At 40.5% G+C, this 20,328-nt stretch overlaps 1 long non-coding RNA gene across 1 annotated transcript in view; it reads left to right on the top strand.

The window, feature by feature from the left end:
- Window positions 1-18,446: 18,446 nt before the first annotated feature.
- LOC137155590 (uncharacterized) overlaps window positions 18,447-20,328 on the top strand; it is a 33,559-nt gene continuing 31,677 nt past the window's right edge. The window contains exon 1 of the long non-coding RNA XR_010920559.1: window positions 18,447-18,669. This is a non-coding gene — a long non-coding RNA (uncharacterized lncRNA). The remainder of the gene's footprint in view (window positions 18,670-20,328) is intronic.

The following is a 20,328-nucleotide window of genomic DNA, read 5'->3' as shown; positions in this document are numbered from 1 at the left end:
TGAAAATATAATAAGGGATAATGGAACATCACAAGCTAGAAAACTGGGTAAGGTGTGAGGGAAACAAAATAAAATGCTTATACATGAATGCAAGGAGTCTGGGCAATAAAATGGAGGAACTGGAACTACAGCTGATATCAAACCAGATATAGGGATTACAGAAATATAGCAGAATAGCACTCATGATTGAAAGACAGGTACTGAAGGTTATTACTGGTTAGGACAGTACTTTGATTTGATTACTTACTTGATTGCATCACCCCTTTTTTGTGTCTGTATTTATTTATGCTCCTTCTCATGGCTCCCACCATACAAGTACATATATCACCACCCAGCTCTGAAGGCAGAGTGGAGAGCACCGGCTCCTGGCCGGGCACTCAGGTCTGAAGGCAGCACTGCCGTCAGCAGCAGAAGAATGGTGACATGATCTGACCTTCAGAGCTGGGTGCCCAGCCAGCAGCCACTACGCTCCTAAAACTTCTCACACACCCCCAGAATACATTCCAAGGCCCTCAGTTTGAGAACCTCTGGTTTAGGGGATATAAGAATAAAGATAAAGATGGTGGGGTAGCATTGTATATCAACAAATTAGTAAATTGTAAAGAAATATGAACTGGTAATATGGACAGAACAGAATCTTTTTGGGTCAAAATCAAAATCACTATGGGGAAGGTGTTGGGCTAGTGTTGGGGGCCTGCTACAGACCCCCGGTCAGACTCAGGTATGGATACTGATATCTTTAATGTTGTTAGACAGAGAAATACTTTGGGAAATTGGTGTTCTAATGGGAGACTTTAACTTCCCAAATATAGCTTGGAGATTAAATGTTATTCACAGTGGTAGGGTCCAGTTATTCTTGGATATGATAGATGGGAGCATTCTTCATCAAATCATCACTAAGCCAAAAAGAGGTGATACAATTGTAGACTTGGTTTTAATAAGTAGTGAGGACAACATAGAAAAGCTGGTCATAGGAAATAACCTTGGATTGAGTGATCACATGTTGACTCAGTTTAAATTAGGACATAAAAATGGACATACTGGGTCAGACCAATGGCCCATCTAGCCCAGTATCTTATTTTCTGACAGTGGCCAACACCGGTGCTTCAGAGGGAATGAATAGAACAGATAATCATCAAGGGATCCATCCCATTGGCCATTCCCAGCCTCTGGCAAACAACAATCCCTGCCTATCCTGGTTAATAGCAATTGATGGACCTATTGTCCATGAATTTATCTAGTTCTTTTTTGAACCCCATTATAGTCTTGGCCTTCACAGCATCCTCTGGCAAGGAGTTCCACAGGTTGACTGTGCATTGTGTGAAGAAATACTTCCTTTTCTTCATTTTAAACCTGCTGCCTATTAATTTGATTTGCTGGCCCCTAATTTTTGTGTTATGAGAAGGAGTAATACCACTTCCTTATTTACTTTCTCCACACCCTTCATATTTTTATAGACTCTATCATATCACCCCCTTTAGTTATCTCTTTTCCAAGCTAAAAAATCTGTTTTATTAATCTCTCCTCATATGGAAGCTTTTCCATACTCCTAATTATTTTAGTTGCCCTTTCCTGTACCTTTTCCAATTACAATATATCTTTTTTGAGATGGGGGGGGACCAGATCTGCAGTTAAATAGAAGGATAATCGAAACCAGGTTCTCAACTATGGTTATTAATTTCCAAAGAGAAGTCAACTGGACTGAATTGCTCAAGGACTTAAATGTGGAGGAAGCTTGGAGTTTCTTCAAATCAGCTATACAAAATCTATCTGAAATATGCATCCGAAGAAAGAGGAAAAAAACTTGTATGGGAAGGCTCCAGACATAGCTGGATGAATAACCACCTCAAAAAGATTAGGCATAAACAGGGAGCCAATAAGGAATAAAAAAGGCATTGTTCAGCAAAGAAAGCTATACCAGGGAGGTTAGAAAATATAGGCATAAAGTGAGATTTGCTAAAAGTTAATCTGAATTGGCTCTTACAAAGGAAATTAAAATAAACAATAAGAGGTTTTTTAATTATATAAATAAGAGAATAAGGATGAATTTGGGCACTATGCACTGTCAATGGAAAGGAGGTTACAGATAATCTAGGTATGCCCAAAAATGAAATGAATACTTTGCATCAGTTTTCAATAACAATGATAATATGGAATACCTGTGTAAAGGCAGGATGGCTGATGGAGATGAATGTCTAGAAATGACATGATCAATCTGAAGTAGACGGAAAATGTAAAGAGCTTACTGAGCTCAAATCAGGGGGACTAGATAATTTCCATCATAAAATATTGAAACTACTGGCACATGAGATTGCAAGTTCAGTGGCAATTTTTTTTTAAATTTTATCTATTTTAGGGTAGTATCATATGACTGGAAAACATCTAACATCATACCTACATTTAAGAAATGGGGCAAAATAGTGATCTGGCATTTACAGACCTATTAATCTGATCTCAGTATTATGCAAGGTTTTAGAGCAAATGATGAAAAAAAGAAGAATTCAATTCATAGAGGTAAAGGGGATGTTATGCAATATGTGTTTAGCAAAGGTAGATCATGCCAGACTAACATGACTTCCTACTTTGAGCAACAAACTGATTTTTTTTAGATAAGGGAAGTGCAGTAGATCTAATATATCTGGACTTGAATAAAGCATTTGACATTGTACCACATGGCAAATTATTAGTTTAAATTAGAAAAGATGAGGTTCAGTACAACATTGTAAAATAGATAAGGAATTGACTAAAGGAAAGAAGGTAACGGATTGTGGTGAATAGTGAATTATCGGACTGGAGAGAGGTTACTGGTAGAGTTCCTGAAGAATCGATCTTGGGACCAATTTTAGTCAATATTTTTATAAATGACCTTGGCACAAAAAGTAGCAGTGTTCTAATGAAATTTGCTGATGATAAAAAGTTGGAAGGCATTGTCAATATAGAGGAGGACTGGACTATTATACAGGAAGTTTTGGATGATCTTGAAGATTGGAGCGACAGAAATTGGATAAAATTCAATAGCACAAAGTGCAAGGTCATGCATTTAGGGTCTAATAATAATAATTTCTGCAATAAGCTAGGGGTTCATTGGTTGGAAGTGGCAGAGAAGAAGAGAGACCTGGATGGGTGAATCGATCACAGGATGACTGTGTGCCATCAATGTGATCCAAAAGGCAAATGAGACCCTAGGATATATTAGGTGAGGTATTTTTAATATAGACGAAGATATTAATGCCATTGTGGAAGGCAATGATAACACCTCATTTGGAATACTGTGTACAACTCTGGTCACCCATATTCAAGATATGTGAATTCAACCTGGATCATGTGCAGAGAGCAGCTACTAGAGTGATCAGGGGAATGGAAGGCCTATTTAATAAGAAGGGACTGGAAGAGCTTAACTTCTTTAGTTTCACAAAAAGAAGGCTGAAAGGGGATATGATTGCCTTCTGTAAATACAACAGGGGAGTAAATACCATGGAGAGTAAAGAGCTATTTAAGCTAAAGGACAATGCTGGCTCAAGAACAAATGGATATAAACTGGCCATGAACAAATTCTGGCTGGAAATTAGAAGACAATTTCTAGCTATCAGATGGGTGAGATTCTGGACCAGCCACCCAATAGGAGTGGCGCAGGCAAAACATTTAATTAGTTTTGAGACAAATGTAGGAATGCAATGGTATGACGGGATCGCTTGTGATGGTAGGGGGCAGGGATCAACAGTCCTGGGGCTTATTTCAGGTTAGGATTGCCAACAGCGTATTAAAAAATAAGGGACTGTTTTCTTAGCACTCCAGCCTGACCTCTCCTCGTGATATTATCAATTATTAATAATAATAAGTAATAAGCAGTACTCACCTACATTCACCAGGGGTATTACTTGTTGCTGTTTGCAGTATTCAGCAGCTCCTGATCTTGTTGTACAGAGAGGAAAAAATAAGGGATGTGTCTTGTAATAAGGGACTGTTGGCAACCCTATATCTTGTGTTTCTAAAGCTCACGCTTTAGTGTTTCTGCCAGCTACTGGAAAGGGTCAGGAAAAGATATTTCCCCCAATGTATTCATGGGGAAAATATTTAAAAAATGTCCTTCCTCTGAAGCATCAGGGGGTGGCCAAGACTAGAGATGGAACACTGGGCAGGGTGGGCCAGTCCTCTGAGGTGGCATCGAGCATTCTTTCTCTCAGTTGCTTTACTTGCTGGCTCTTGCTCCCATGTTCAGGGTCTAACTGATTGCCATGTGTTGGGGTGGGAAGGAATCTTTCCCCTAGTCAAATTGACAGTGACCTTGGAGTTTTTTACCTTCTTCTGCAGCATGTGGGTGTGTGTCACTTGCTGGGATTTCTGGGTATATCTCATTTAATCATTTCCCTGTCATTGCTAGGGCCTTGAGCACTGATGGGTGCACCTCGGTCCCTCCTGTTTTCTGCTGTGGCACATAATATTCTAGTTTCCTATGGGTCTCATTTCCATTGTTGTGTTTAGTTTGCGGGTGCTGGGTGGTGTTGGTGGCCTATAATAATACTACAGAAGGTCAGACTAGATGATCTAGTGGTCCCTTCTGATCCTAAACTCTGTGACTCTGAATCTTGCAAAGAGATCGCTCTGTTTTGAGTGTCACCACTTACATGAATAAGATCAGGAGGATTTGCTCTTGATTTGAGAATATAGGAAATCTATTTATCTTTGACATCAAGCAAGTAAGATTATTTAATGCCAGCAGATGTTTTGGGGGTTATCCATAAGCAATGGGTATTTTGATTCTATCCTGACATTAGAAGTAGGAGTTTTAGACACCCACATCCATATACCTCTAATTAGAATATGATTAAAAAATCTGGTATAGCTGAAGACAGTCTGTCCCATAGCAGATGGTAGCTGCTGGAATTCATTGAAGGAAGTATGATAAAAATATAATGGAAGAGGACTTGATAAAGAGCTTAATATCAGTAGAATTTCAGAACAAATGTTACATGTTTGCTTGAACTATGAATTATTGAGGATGCTGGCTTTTACTTCTAATTCTATTTATAAGACCCCAATTTTCTCCAGGGAAATAATATTTAAAGCAATTTATAGCAATTTAAAATATTGTTAATTCAATGCCAATGCTCTGTATTTTAATCATGTTTACACTAGAGAGAAAGAAAAGTTTAGTTTTTGACATTCATATGGATTCGTTTTACTGATAAATGCATTCCAGCCTAGGAAATTACAGATGCTAACTGTCTTGTATTTTACTACTTCCATGAATCTCTGAAGATCTTCATTGTTCATTTACGCAGCATGTCTGCAGCTTTTCTTTAAAAAAAAAACCCTAAAAAGAATGTTTTGTGAAACAGGAATACTGGAAAACCATCAATGTTACTTCTAAAATCGGTCTCTGCTCTGCATGTCTGGGATGTATTATAATTTTGACCAAAGATACTTTGTGGCAGAAGTAGCAAAGGTATAAAAGTTGTTAACTCATAAGGAATGAGATTTTATATCCAAAGTGAGAATAATCTTTTTAAACTATTAGGGAGCCACTAAAAAACTAGCTTTGCTTAAACAGCTGGTATGTGAGAAAACTGGCAGGCACTCTCGTTTTGCAGAAGGAAGTGGTTGTTCTGCAGTATAAAAGGTGTCTTTAAAGAAATAAAAGGGTAGTATTGAATAGTTTTTAAATGAGTTCCTTTTCCTACTGCAGTTCTAGACACAGCAGCTCTGGATTGGTTGTTTGCACTCTCCCCTTTCTACACCACAGGATTCCAGAGAATACATGGCTCAGTCTAGAACTAGAGGGAGGTAAAACTGTGCATAGGGAGGAGTCTTTCATGAAGAGCTTTTTGAACATTACACTAAAGAGTCAGTGGTGTGAAGGTTGTGCCACAAAATATCTGGTAGTGTTAAAAAGAGGAAATCCATGAAAAGTCCCAGAATACATTGGTGAACAAAGCCTTGGCAGTTAGCTTCTTTGTGCAAACTTGGATCATGATGATTTCTCTTGTAAAACTATTTCTCTTCAAAGTCATCTTGCAGGAACTGTACAATTTATAAATAAGAAACAGAATATGATCCTTTTTAATTACATGTACTCTCTCCTTATTTTCTTCCCTAAAAGAAAGAGAAATAACATGTTACATCCAAATCCTGTGAGGTGCTGTGTATCTGTTACTATCAATGTTTGGCTAGGTTTTCTGTCAAATATTAGTTAGTTGGCTAAAGAATCATGAAATATGGATGATAACCTTCCCCTTGAGATTACACTTCCAACATTTATGATTATGGAGCAAACCTTTCTTGAAGTTCAAGGGATATGTCTTCTGTCTGATAAGACTCTAGCTTAGCCAGTAAGGATACATCAACTCTTGCACACTTGTTACTGTGGTGACCAAAGAGACAAATTAAAACAATGCCTCGATAGTCTAGAGTCTAATTCCGCTAAAAATAGCCAGATCTCAGAATAGTAATGTTGTTTGCTATGTGCTCTTCTGTAATTGTCCAGTACTTAAGCTGCAAGTGAGTGAGACACGCCAACAGAAGCTGCATTTTCTGTCATTTATCACTGTGTCCCAGTGTGTGAATTCATTTTATTTTGTTTTAAAAGGAACAGATCAAATCTCAACAACTACACAAAAGCTAAAACCTTTCCCTTTTATTTCCTAACAAGGGCATTTAATAGCATTTTAAATGCCATCTAAAAATTGTCAAGCAAGGAATTTTTCCTTTTATATAGTTAAAGAGGAAGGCAATCAGGGAGATGATAAAACTATCATTTTAACTTAACTTTTTAAGTGTGAAATGCTTTTACTGTCCCCCCCCTCCTTTTTATGTATGATTAATAAATCAGTGGTTTACAATGGGAGCAACCTGGCTGTAACATTATACAATCCCCAGAGCACATCTCACTCTTTAGTGTTGTAACAGAAAAACAAGGAAACCTTAATTTTTTGGGCCTATGACCCCCTATCTCCTTCCACACAAGAGAATAGTGTGAAATTATTCACAAATATATTCAGGAAATCTGAATTACTACATGATTTGGCCTTTTATTCAGACCCATTTTTGTTGACTTTTCCATGAAGATTTGTTCACATGAAAACTCGAGAAGGAGCTTGTATTTGTGTAAATATGGGTATTCATTAATAAATGCATATATCTTCATGGAAACAAGCACGTTCATCTTTAATTCACCTGGGAAGTAGTCACCCAGCTCCTAGCTTTGTGTGTTTGAAATGGGAGAGTATTTGGAGGTAGAGAGAGATTAGGAGAGTGTCTTTAAAATTACTGGCTTTCTTAACCAAAATAAATAAAAACAAGCTCAGCATGAGCAGTAGTGAAAAGGAGATTGGAAAGGAGTTCAGAAAAGCTGCTGGAGCCCACAGAAATGTTCCTTTCCCGGAGATATTTTGTGTGTGTTGCAGCTCCAGAATGATGTCTTGCAATGAAGCTAGGAGATATCGAGCCAGGAGATCAGCACCAAGGAACTCCCTGTAGAACCATCACTACAAATAGCACAAGGTTAAATATATAACTCAGCAACCCAATGGCCTCCCACCAGCACATTATCAAAGCTTATATGGGACTGGCAATGATTGTGGTGAATAGAGACAGACAATGAGTGACAGGGAAATTCAATAAATGTGCTTAATAGATCTGTATCATAGGTTTGAATAGGACTCATGCCTTCAGCATTCCATAAAATCTCTAAACACAGTCCAGTGAGATGGAAAGGGTAAGTATGACCTCACTCTTCACAGATAGCTCAGTGCATGTACAAGTGACTAATTACTGTACTGAATGGTTGGTATGAGTGTGACATTAAATGGAAACAACTGGACTGAATCAGTGTTACATGTGATATGGGTAATACAGAGGAGCTGCCTTAACCCTTGCCTAAGCCTGTCTCCCAGGCAATTAGATATGATAGACAAGGGTTTGGTTGCAATTTTCACAAGTAGGCTTGTGGATGTGCCCAAGAGATCACAACGGTGGAAGCTGTGTGAGGACGCATCTTTAAATCTGGCTTATCCTTTTCTCTTTCCCTCTTCCTGTACTAGGAAGGATTCCAGTTACTTTGAACTCTGAGGCCCACATAGGTGGTGAAATTCTAATACTCTCTCTTGCTTGGAGTCTGATGTAGGGCATATTTTTCTAAGCTAATCTAACTCACAAAAAATCCATTTGAGTATGGCTGGGAAAAGAATTAAGTTTGGGGTCAGTTATATTTTTCTGAAGCAATTTCTGAAAGCAAAAGTCTTATTTAAACAAAATATTATGGCGTGTCTCATTGGCATACTAAATTCCCCTCTACCTGTTGGTATTTCTGGCAAACACAACCCCCTACATCTTGTTGGTATAATTAGTTTGCAAAGTTTACTTTGGGATCACTCAGGGGAAAAATACCATACAAGTATTAGAGTGGAGCAGAGATCAGAATGCTTATCTGATGCTTTCTACAAACAGTCTTGGTTTCTATGAAATGGGACTTCAAGCCAAAGCACACCAATTTGGGTTAGCCCATCCATCACTAGCTGAAATGTCACCAGAAACCCCAAGGTGGCATTATTGTTATCTTTTGTAAGCTGCTTATTTCATTCATAGATCTGAGTGTTATGTGCAGAGAGTGTGAAAGAGTAACTAGCAAGTGACCACATCTGGTCAGTACAGTGAACATTATCAATAGGCACTGGAGGGAATAATGTCCAGACTTCCTTGGCTGCTGGGATTTAGGGCTCAAAGTCATTTTGGTAAAAATGAAAAGTGGGGGGGGGGGGAGGGGGAAGGGAGGGGAAAAAAATACCTCATTCCTTGAGAGAAAGTTACAACAATGTGTGGTCAAACACCACCACCATTATTCATTTTTACCAAAACAATTCTCACGTCTTTGGATTCACTTTCAGACATGCATTTTTATGCCAATCACAGGCCATTTGCAAATGCCTCAGCTACAGTTAGAATGTAGGATATAATGAACAGTCCTCTTTGGACTCAGTCAACTTGTAACTTCTTTGTGTGTTGCCAGAAAACTATGGGATTAACTCCAACCTTTTCAGACTCCTTTTGTTCTATATGACTGTCCTCTAGATATGATTCAGTGCTGTGGTTTACTGTTGTATCTAGATTTGTTTTGCTACACTAAAGGTTTCTCTGTATCTCAGATTCTATTAAATTATTGTATTAAGCTTTTAACTGATTTTACAGTTAAAAGTTTTCAGTTAGCAGCGATATAATTTTGCCACTTTTACCAGTGTCATGGGACTGATTGATTGCCAGTCTCAGATGCACCTAGAGCTATGACAATCATAGAGAAGATGTACACACAAATTGAAAAAAGAGACACTAGGTCTGGGGTATGGATGTATAAGGTTTCGTTTCTTTCTCTGCGTTCATAGTTTCAAACCAGAAACTGATCACAAATCATTGACTGGAGTAAACAAAAAGGGACTTGGGGAAGCACCAATAAGGATACGTAAATACATTTGAAAATTCAGAAGTATAGTTTCACCCTGGAATTTCAACCTGGATACCACTTAGTAATGGCAGACACATCAAGAGCATATGCTCCATCTGACAATACACAGCCTGATGATCTGGAACAAGAATAAACATACATGTGAACATGAGAAAAGTATCGTGTATCTCCAGGCATATGGGATGAACTGGATACAGAAACAGCTACATGCTGTTTGAAATGAAATACTGCAAGCAGTCATGCAAACAACAAATAAAGGAGTTAAAAAGGAACACTTCACACCTGCATATTCCCACTATAAAAATGAGCTTTCAGTGATATCAGAAGTGCTCTTGAAGGGAACAAGATTGTGGTTCCCATGGTGATGAGAAGGAATTTATTGGAATGAATACACAAAAGAGCCATGGGAATGATGTAATCAAAAAGAAGAGCTAGAAAAGTTGTTTTCTGGCCACAGATGAATAGTGACATTGGCGACATGGTGAGCATGTGTGGAACACGTCAGAAGTACAGAAGTTTCCAGCTGAAAGAACCAATGATTCTGCACAAACAACATGCAATTCCATGGGACAAAATTGCAATTGATATGTCAGACTAGAAAGACATGATCACTTGTTTATAATGGACCACTTTATCAATTTCCCAGAAGTAGCCACACATGACGATACCGCTTCATCAGCAACGGTTGTCAGGCACGTTAAATCTATATTTGAACTATTTGGAATTCCAGGAACAATAATAACTGACAATGGGCCGCAGTTCAAAAATAGGGAATTCCTGAACTTTGCTAAAAATTCATGACTTTCATCATGAGACGTCTAGTCCCAAATATCTTCAAGCCAATGGATTAGCTGAATGTAGAGTACATATAGCGAAGAACTTGCTCAAAAAAGCAGTAGAAGCCAAAGAAGACCCATATTTATCACTACTCATCCACACACCTGTACCTATATTGCAATGTGGAAAGTCTGCTGAAGTCCTCTACAACATATAAATACTAATTAGCAGATATAGGAGAAAAACAAAGGATGACTAAGACATCTGTAATAGCGAGGAAAAGAGTAGGAAAATACAATTTGACAAAATATTACAAGAAAGGAACAAGACCTTTTCCACAGTTAAAAAGCCAAGACTTGGTGAGAATTGGGCAAGAGTGGCACAAGCCAGTCCACGCTGCAAGAAGAATCACCTCTTTCATACATAGTGATCAGAGATGAAGGCAAAATCCTACGAAGAAATCTTAAGCATTTATTCACAGTACCTGACAACATGGCCAAGACAAGTGACGTGAGAGCAGACACACAAGTTGAAAACAGTTCACACACTGGCCCTGTTATTGACCATGAGACTGAACAGTCTGTTACAGACAAGGCTTTGCTTAAAGAGGGTTTGCGATAGAGGTTGTAGGTTGGCGAAACTCCCTAAGAGAGGATCAAGATGTGTTAGGATTGTGTTTAACCAGACTGAAGAGTGAATTCAGTTTTTGTATTTATAATAGTTTTGATAGTTATAGTGTTTCAGTTCATTCAGGAAAATTAAAAAATGTATAGGAAACAGGGAAGATGTGCTACAGAGTATGTCTTCCAGGAAGGGTAGTGACACCACACATTCTGTGTGCTCTTGATGCAGTCTTTGATTTCCAGGAACTTCCTGCTGGGGCGGAAACAAAGAAGCCCAGGAGAGGGCAATCACAGGCTGCAACTATACAAAGCAATAAACCGTTTTGTTACCTCATTTCTGTACATAGTTCCTGTTCACAATAAAGAGTTTCTTTTGATATACTGTGCACATCAGTAAGATATTACATCTTCACTGCCTGGTGAAAACTGCAGACCTGATGCACTCCAATATATCCAAATTAGCTTCCATTTCCAATGCTGGTATCCAATCCACTCCTTAAAGGAAACACTGATTCAGGAACTATCCAATATTCAATAAATTTTCCCTTTCTTGATTTGCCCTTAATAATAAATTGGCTCTGGCTGTGTCCTGAATGGTGCTCTGGGTCAGGGGAAGGGCTTATAAACTCTCCCCTTGGCTGCCCAATAGGTTTATGCTGTACCCTTCTGTCTAACCAATCAGCCACAGAACCTCTCTCCTTAAGCCCATAGGAGGGGGTGTGTGTACAATGCTTGAAGGGCCCAAGGGTTTTTTTCCTCCTATTGGCCCTGACAAATCTGCTCACCCTCAAACCACCTCTGAGGCTGCAAGATAAGAGGGGGACATTATCTTGTCTATGTTTGCTGCAAACATGAATCATCCCAACCTTATCACCCTGGTATTTCTCACCAACCTCTCCTATCCTATCTTCTAGTCATCCACCCATTTCCCTAACCTATCCAAATCCTTTTTACTCTAATTGTATCAATCACTGTATCAACCATCCCTCTGTCTTTGTGTTATCTACTAATTTGTGGAGGCCCTGGGAGAAAGGCTGATTTCACTGAAGTCAATGAGAAAATTCCCATTTACTTCAAGAGGATCAGGATTTCACCCTATGCAACTGGTTTTGTTTTCCAGGCCACATAAGAATAAATTCAGTGTTTTTTAATCCCAATACTAGTGGGTTTTTTTGGTTCCCATGTGACTTCATTTGTTACCATTGCCCGCAAATATTTACTGTCATTACTTTGGGCCACATCCTTGGTCTAGCTTACATGGCAGTAAGAAACATTTTCACCAGATCACTGCATGAGCTGACTGCTTCTTGGATCAATTCTGGGCAGTTGGGTCAGTGAGTGAGTGTGCTACAAAAAAGCTGTGGATTCCTTTCCACACCCAAGTTCAACAGTTTTGGCACGAAAGGGTTTGTAGGTGGAAATGCTAATACTTATATGTGTATTGATGTTACACTATTTAAATGGTGGAGCTTAAGGGATGAAACTTTTGACCTATTAAATCAAAGTCAAAACAATATCTCTAACTATTCAGTGAAATCACTGAAATGGCCAAAGTAAGTTATAAGTAACTATCAGTCCCTAGTGTTACTATTTGTGGTTTGCCAGGGGAAACTTCTCTTCTAAAGCTGTCTTTCACTTTGTGATGGGGTGTACAAACCCCACAATGGGCCCAAAGGCATTAAAGGACAATCCTGAGCCCAAGTAGTTCCACCCCTCCTGATATGCAGAGCATGCTCCAACTGGAGAGGAAACTTAAAAGAGCAACCCAGCTCAGAAGAGGGAGGCTGAGGAAGAAGACAGACCTGCCCTGCGGGATCCTGATCATGGGTGCCAAAGAAGTTTCCCTGTGAGAACTAGGACTGTGTGCTAAGCCTGTTTGGGGCTGAAGGTTTAGTTGTTTTTTCTTTTTCTTTTTGATATCTTATATCGGGCTTGGAGCTGTGGGGGGAGATGGATGGTAAGAAATGATCCAGAACGGGGGGGACTAATTCTGAGGGCACTCCAGGAAGCTGGGCATTGTTTGTTCTCATAGGGCCATGGCTTGGAGTCCTGTAGAATGGGAGGGCCTGGGCTCCCCTACCAATTGTCCCTGCTGAGGTGAAGCTAAACCCATACATAGGTGAGGAACTGGACTGAAAGTCCTTCCTGGTATGAGACAAAGCCAGATACTGGGTGCTCTGCCCTCTAAACCACCTGGCCCTCCAAACCACCTGGCCCTCCAAGGACTCTATTGCATTTGATGGAGAATGCAGGCACCATAGTATCCCAAGTCTGTTGGTCAGCGAGAGAGAGAGAGAGATGGATTTTGAGAAACTACTGAAATTGGCCCTCGAGAACCAGCAACCAAAGGTGGCCCAGCAATGGCAACAGCAGATTCAATAGAGCTTGCTATCCAACAACAGCCGTAATGTCTGATTAAGGAAATGGCCATGCAGCAGCAAGAACAATAGCAGTGGCTCATCCAGCAGATGGCAATGCTTCTACAACAACCACGTGGGGCAGCCTCATGTCTAACAATGAGAGGGGGAAATGCTGATCCAATGCCACACATTCAGTAAAGATGACAAAAATGTGCCCTTGGACAACCCAGAAGCATTCCTCAACATGTCTGAGAAATTTGCTGTCGCAGTCCAAAGGCCCTAGGAAAGCTGGGCCACCTTATTGGCCCCCTCCTTGACAGGACTGGACCAGGAGGCATGTTGGGGTTCAACACAGTAGCTGCACAAGACTACACTCACATCAAGGCAGACATCTTGGATATCCTTAACATCTCACCTGAAACCTACCAGCAGTGGTTCTGCCTTGAGAAACTTCCCCCAAAGGATGACCATGGACTGTCACCCAGAACCCATGCGTGCTGGCATTAGTTCCAGCCAGAGGGATGTATGCAGATTCAGTGGCAGAGAAGATTGTCATAGAACAGTTCACTCAGATTCTCTCTATGGAAGTGTGTGTGTGTGTGTGTGGAGGGGGAGGTGTGACTGGTTGATAAGACATCGTCTGGAAACCTTGGCAGAGGCTATGTCTTTGGAAAAGAATTATTTGATGTCCCTTGGGCTGGAGGTGGAAACACCAAAAGTCAGCCATGTGCTCCCTGGTCCCTGCTAAACCCCAATACCTGAATCCCGCCTAGGCGTATCTAGGAGAACTTGGATGCCCAGTTCTAGAGGAGGAGGGGCACATGAGCCAAGAGAGGAGCCTGAAAGCCTGCCCTCAGGTAGGCATGAGGAATCCTGACCCAACCGAGCAACATTATCTGGGGATAATCAACAGCAGAATCAACTTCTCGCATTGGGAACTGTTTTGCCTGTGGACAAAAAGGACATTTTAGAAGGGACTGCCTGTTCATGGACTGTAATTATGGGCAGGACTGGACAACTGGATAACGGGGCTTAGAAAAGGGGTTCAGGGAAAATGTTAGTCCCTGTGGAAGGAGTAGCAGTATAAGGACTGCTAGACTCAGGCTATAGCAAGACTTTAATCAGGAAGTTGCTGGTGGGAATGGGAGATAAATATATCCACGGAGACATACGACCCTAGCCAACAAGAGAAGTATGACTGACCATGCAAAAACACACTAAAATGGCATGGCCTGGAGTGGTTAAAGAGCCAACCTACTTGGTCATACTTGGGCATGACTGGAATTTGAAGAAGAGGTTAAAGCATGGTGGTGTGTATGACCTGTCTGTGCCTAGGAGGGTAGCCACCTGAAAATGCCAATGTTAGGGCGAGCTGCAAAGAAGAGCAGATTCTCCCAGCACTGGTGGGTGACACTGAAGTCAGACTTCCCAACGAGCCACAAACAATGCATCTGATTCCCCACACTGGTTATCAAGAAGCTAAAACAAAATATATACAGCCCCCTTTACTGCATTTTAGTCTCTGACTCCAAATCAGCCACTAGGTCCAATAAAGAGATAAGTTATTTAAAACTCTATGCTCTTCACCAAAAAGGTTCTCCTGACCCCAAAGGGTCAGCCACATCACCAGATCAATATAAGTTTGGATCTTACCCAAAATACCACACTGCCAGCCAATCCTTAAGTAACTAAAGGTTTATTATAAAAAAAAATAAACAAACTATAAGAGAAATGTTACATGATTAAAGCAATCAGATATATACAAATGATTTGAAAGTCCAGATATACATCAGGTTTCCAGTGGAATTGTGAAATTTGCAGGCTTATATAGTCCCTCTTGTGTACATCCAGTACCTGGATGGGTCTCAGTCCTTTGTTTCACAGCTTCAGTTGATTGTAAATGAGTTGATCCAGAGATAGGTGAAGGGTGAAGATTAAAGACTAACTGGAGGCAAAATGGATGTGGTGCAGCTGCCTTTTATGTCCCTTGGCCTTTGCCATGCTTCTTGTGGAAATTTACAGAAATAAGATGGAGTCCAGGGTCACATGAGTAAGTCCCGGTAACTCATAAGGTGTAGCTCCTGGGTTCTTTCCCTGGGCTTATTGTACCTTTGAGTTTCCTTAATGGGTCATCAAGCAGCTAGTGCTACAGCCATCCTGTCTGTAGTGTCACCTAGAAACACAGCACAAGTTGAAATACTGATACATCAAACATATCCATAGCTTCCAATACATATATAACACATACACATAAACAATATCATCATAGTTAGCAAATTATAACCTTTTTAACAGTACCCTATCTCTTATGAATTATTGTAATTTTGACATATTGATGTTAAATAATGTTATAAATGGTCCCGCTAATCCAGCCAGCATCACAGGGTGCATCCATAGAAGGGGCTGAACTGGAGCAGAAACACCCAGGAAAGCAGGAGATGGCCATGGTGGCTGGGAGGGGGCCTTGGGAAGAGAGGGCCCCAAGAGAGGATGAAGATGTAAGAGAGGGACCATTTTTACAAGTAATGGACCTGTCACCTGAACCCAACCAGAGCAGTAGGGACCTGCTTCTGCCTCTCAACCTGGACTTGCTGTCCAGTGAGAGAGACTTTGTGGAAGAACCCCTCCCAGACCTGCAGAGTATGCTGCAACTGGTGAAGAAGTTTAAAAGCGAACAACCCAGCTCAAAAGGGAGAAGTTTGGGAGGAAGTCAGACTTATTCTGAGGTCTCCTGCACAAGGGTGGTGAAGAAGATTCCCTGTGAGGAGTAGGATTCCATGCTGAGCCCAGTTGGGCTGAAGGTTTAGTTGTCTTTTCTTTTGTTATGTTATGTTGGACTTGGAGCTGTGAGGGGAGATGGATGGTAGGAAGATTCCAAGGGGGTAGCTCCTACTGCACTCCAGGGGGCCGGGCACTGTTGGCTTTCATAGGGTCCTGGGCTGGAGACCAATGGAGTGGGATGGCTCAGACACCATTACCAACTGCCCCTGGTATAGGAGGGGCATAAGACTCATTCCTACCCCACTCGCCCTCTGGTAAGAAGTGGGCAAGGACATTGAAAACCTGAGGTGAACCTAAGCCCATACATGGGTGGTTCTGTTTTGAGCAGGGGGTTGGACTAGATGACCTCTTAAGGTCCCTTCCATCCCTAATATTCTATGATTCTATGGGTGAGGAACAGGATTGAAAGACCTTCCTGCTGGGAGGCAAGGCTGGATAATGAGTGTGCTACCCGCTAGACCATCTGGTCCTCAGGGAACTCTTTTACAGACCACCACATCTATCAAGATTATCATGGGGAATTAATTATTTGGTGCACCAAAGAAGGTTTTAGTGATGCACAAGCCTCTGTATTTCCCATATTTTTCTCTTCTCCCTGTTTTTCTTTTTCAGTAAATTTCATATGAAAACCTACTAAATGGAGCATGATTTTTTTTTCTTTTTTTTTTGGTAATGAGATTAGACCTGTAAAAATACGTGTGAATTTATTGCAGGGGATAGAAGCAGAACTAATGCTAAAGTAAATGTGTTCCTGGAAATTATTTATCCACTTTACCAACTACTGAAATTATTTTAAGTATATCAGCATCATAGACTCATCATCACATGTTCAGAGGTGTTAGAAGTAAGGTCACCTGGAAAAATACCAAAAGGCAGTAAATATAAAAATAACATTTAAAAAACCAGTCTCATCTCGTGTTTTTCTTTTCTGCAAAATGTGATGTCAAACACTGCATATTTTAGCACCTAAAATACGTGTTTAAATGGTCCTTTGAAGTTTATGTTCAGAAGTCTCTGAATTGGAAAGCAGACATGTTTTCACTCCCCTTATTTTCTTCACACGAGACAGATTCAGAGAAAAATATATTTTGAAAAAACTATTTTATACTGCTTTGTGTGTTTAAGTGATTATTACATTATGTAGTGAATTACATAATGGTTCAGAGAGGTGGATGATCACTACCTTCCCACCCTTAGTCCTTGGGAACTTTGGACTAATTTAAAAAATAAACTGCCAAGTTTTTGATGAAAAAAAATATTTTTTTTAAAATGGTACAGTGCTTGGGTGTTTGAACAGAACCTGATGCCGAGTATTTAGTATTGCATTTAAAGAAAAGCCCAGACAATCATCAGTTCCCTGAGACCCTAAGTTTAGAGCTGGGCCACATTTTTCATATGAAACCTTTTTAACCCCAAAAACAGATTAATTGAAACATTTTATAAATTATTTTTCAGTTTCAGCAAATTGTTTCCATCGAAACATCAAAAGGAAAAAAAAATAAGACCTGTTAAAACAAATCATTTTGAGACTGTCAGAATTAAACATTTTCTGGGCTAGATTAAGAAGGGATTTTCGTCGTCATTCACAAAACCCCTTGTGATGGTTCTGTTCCCTCACACCCCTATAATCTTTAGTCACAGAAGTTTAGAGTTGGAAGGGACCTCAGAAGGTCATCCAGTCCAACTCCCTGCTCAAAGCAAGACCAACCCCAACTAAATCATCCCATCCAGTGTTTGTCTAGTTTGTTGATTTAATGTTTAGTGTTTGTCTGTTTTGTCAAGCAGTACTTACATGACATGGTTCGTATGAAACATATCACAATTATATATGGAGGATGAATATGGGGATTACAGGTTGCTGCCTGGAGGTCCAATGTGTCATGAGTGACACCAAAACCACAATAAACCTAGTCTAAAATGGATCATTCTGTTGTAAAATGTTGTATACTCACCCAAATAGTCAATATTTTACTACTTTTTAGGATATTCCAAGAAAGCTTGTTTTTTTTTCTTTCTTAAAAAAAATCTTAAAAACCTTTTCAGTTCACTCTCAAAGGTATTTGGAATGTAACCATCTGGTAAATGTAAAGTACATATATATTAAAAAAATGGAACAAACATTGAGGAAAAAAGAAATAACTAGTTAAGAATGGAATCACTGGCAATAAATGTCAGTTGTATATAACATATTTGGCTAAACAAAACTTATCACAGTTTCCATCAAATGACAAAGCACTAGATTCTGCTAACCTTACTCATATTGACTGGCACCTTTCCACAAATGATCTCTGTGATGGCTAGAAAGGGTTAATGAGCCACACACTGGCTAGAAAGGCTTAATGAGCTGCTGTAGGCTCAATAAGCCCTGCCTTGCTTCACCTGCATCAGCTGTCAGGCTTAAAGGAGGTGTTTAAAAGAGCAGAGACAGGTGTGTTGATTGGGGGGGGGAAGAGTAGATTGATGCTTTCTTAGTTTCTGAGAGGCCTGATTGGGGTCATGAGTTGACTGAAGACTGGATCTGCCAGTTTTCTTGTGTGAGGCAAGGCCTGACAGACTATTGGTGTGATGATTTACCAGGCGCTTGCTCATGAGTGTGAAGGAAACTGCAGCAGTTGGAGTTGGCCTGAAAGGGGGCTGAAAGCTGAGCTACTGGGGCTGAAGATTCTCTGATTTGGTTTGTGTTTATGTTGCACTTTGGCTTGGGACTTCTCTCTCCAGCTCTGGAAGGGGCTGACCTCTCTGTGAGTGTGATGGAGGGCCCATCCATAACTGAAGTTTGCTTAAGACTCTGGGGAAACTCAGGCAGAGCTGCTGTAGTACTATGCTGTGAGGAGGCAGGCAGGGATAGTGCCTCTGCCACAGTCCCAGTGACTTCAGTGGTATCAGTGTCTGGGGCAGAATTAGTGGACCAAAAGAATACAATAGATATAACAGGAAAGGACTGCAGCTAAGCATTTTCAGTGCAATTGTACAAAATATGAATTACAGTTGGTTTGCATATAAAGACCGTTAAGTGGACTATACAGTGCCTGCTACATACAATACCTTGCTAAAGGACAAATCCTGGAGCTCCTCGTGATAATGCAGAAATGCTACATTTCCAGTGTGGATTAGGGAGGTGTGGGAATCAGAGGCAAGGTTAAGCTTGTCCTGGGCCAAGGTTGTTTACACACTAGGCTTTTGTGGCAGATTTCAGATTTAAAACTTTTTATTAACACTAATGTTATAAAATGATCAAATACAGAGTTTTTCTTTTGAAGGGAAATAGTCCCTGTACATCTGGGAATTACACACAGATTATCCAAAAGGTACAAGGTTTAGTTTGAAAGTCATACAACACAAAGAGTGCATGATTTTCAATATCCCAGATGAAGGGTTATCAGTGTAGTGATACATTTGAGATATAAGCATTCCAACATTTGGGTACTTCACTCCTGCAAAAGAAATATTGAGTAGTAAAATGATTATCATTCCAATGTGTCTTCCGTGGGAGCATATGCAGTGAAATCCTGGCCCCACTAAAGTCAATGAGAGTTTTGCTGTTGATTTCAATGGGGCCAGGATTTTATCTATTGCCTTTAGTGAGCAATGAAGCCACTCCACCTGAGAACTGATTATGGCCCAGACCCTTCCTGCACTGTTAAATACAGGCAGGGAGAGTGGTGGTGGGATGGGGGGTATTCCATAAATACATCTCCTCTTTCATCTCTTCTCATTTAGTCTCTACAGAGAGTGCTTTTTATGTCTCAGATCTCTCTTGTGGGAGGTGGGGAATACTCAGTGGGCTAGAGGAAGAAATGAGTGAGCCAGAGATGGGGGAATTATCACTACCTCTGATCCCTGGGTTTTTGGATCTTAGCTGGAAAAGATGATATAGCCTGGAGCTATGTTACCCTTTTTGTGGAGCTCCCCAAAACTGGGGGGCCCTGGTGCCCTAAACCTCAGGGAAACCATAGTAACATGGCTGTGATGGAAAGGTATTGTCAGGGAAACCTGTGTAGGAGGGGAGGGGGGTGTGGCAGTGGCCAGAGCTGTTATAGAAGCTCAGGGGTACTTTATAGATTAGTCTGGGATCTGTGCAGATTCCTGAAGACCCTCCAAGTTTTGGGGAGAATTCCCTAGCTTATTCTTTGTGAAGAGATGGGGAACTGCTCTCTGCCCTGAAATAATTAAACACTCACTCCACAAGGAGATGCTCTTAGAAATTTCTTCTCCCAGAGACCCTGCCGCAGGTTCTTCAGTGGAAAAAGATGATCTGGCATTGTGTTTTCATTTCTACCCTGAGCGGGTCTGCTCCTAACAGTTTCTCACTAAACCATCTCACTGTTGAATC

This window comes from Emydura macquarii, unplaced genomic scaffold (genome assembly GCF_026122565.2).
Source record: "Emydura macquarii macquarii isolate MOO-44397 ecotype Brisbane River unplaced genomic scaffold, CSIRO-AGI_Emac_v2 contig_1363, whole genome shotgun sequence".
Lineage (NCBI taxonomy): Eukaryota > Metazoa > Chordata > Testudines > Chelidae > Emydura > Emydura macquarii.
This window is presented reverse-complemented; position numbering and strand designations above follow the sequence as displayed.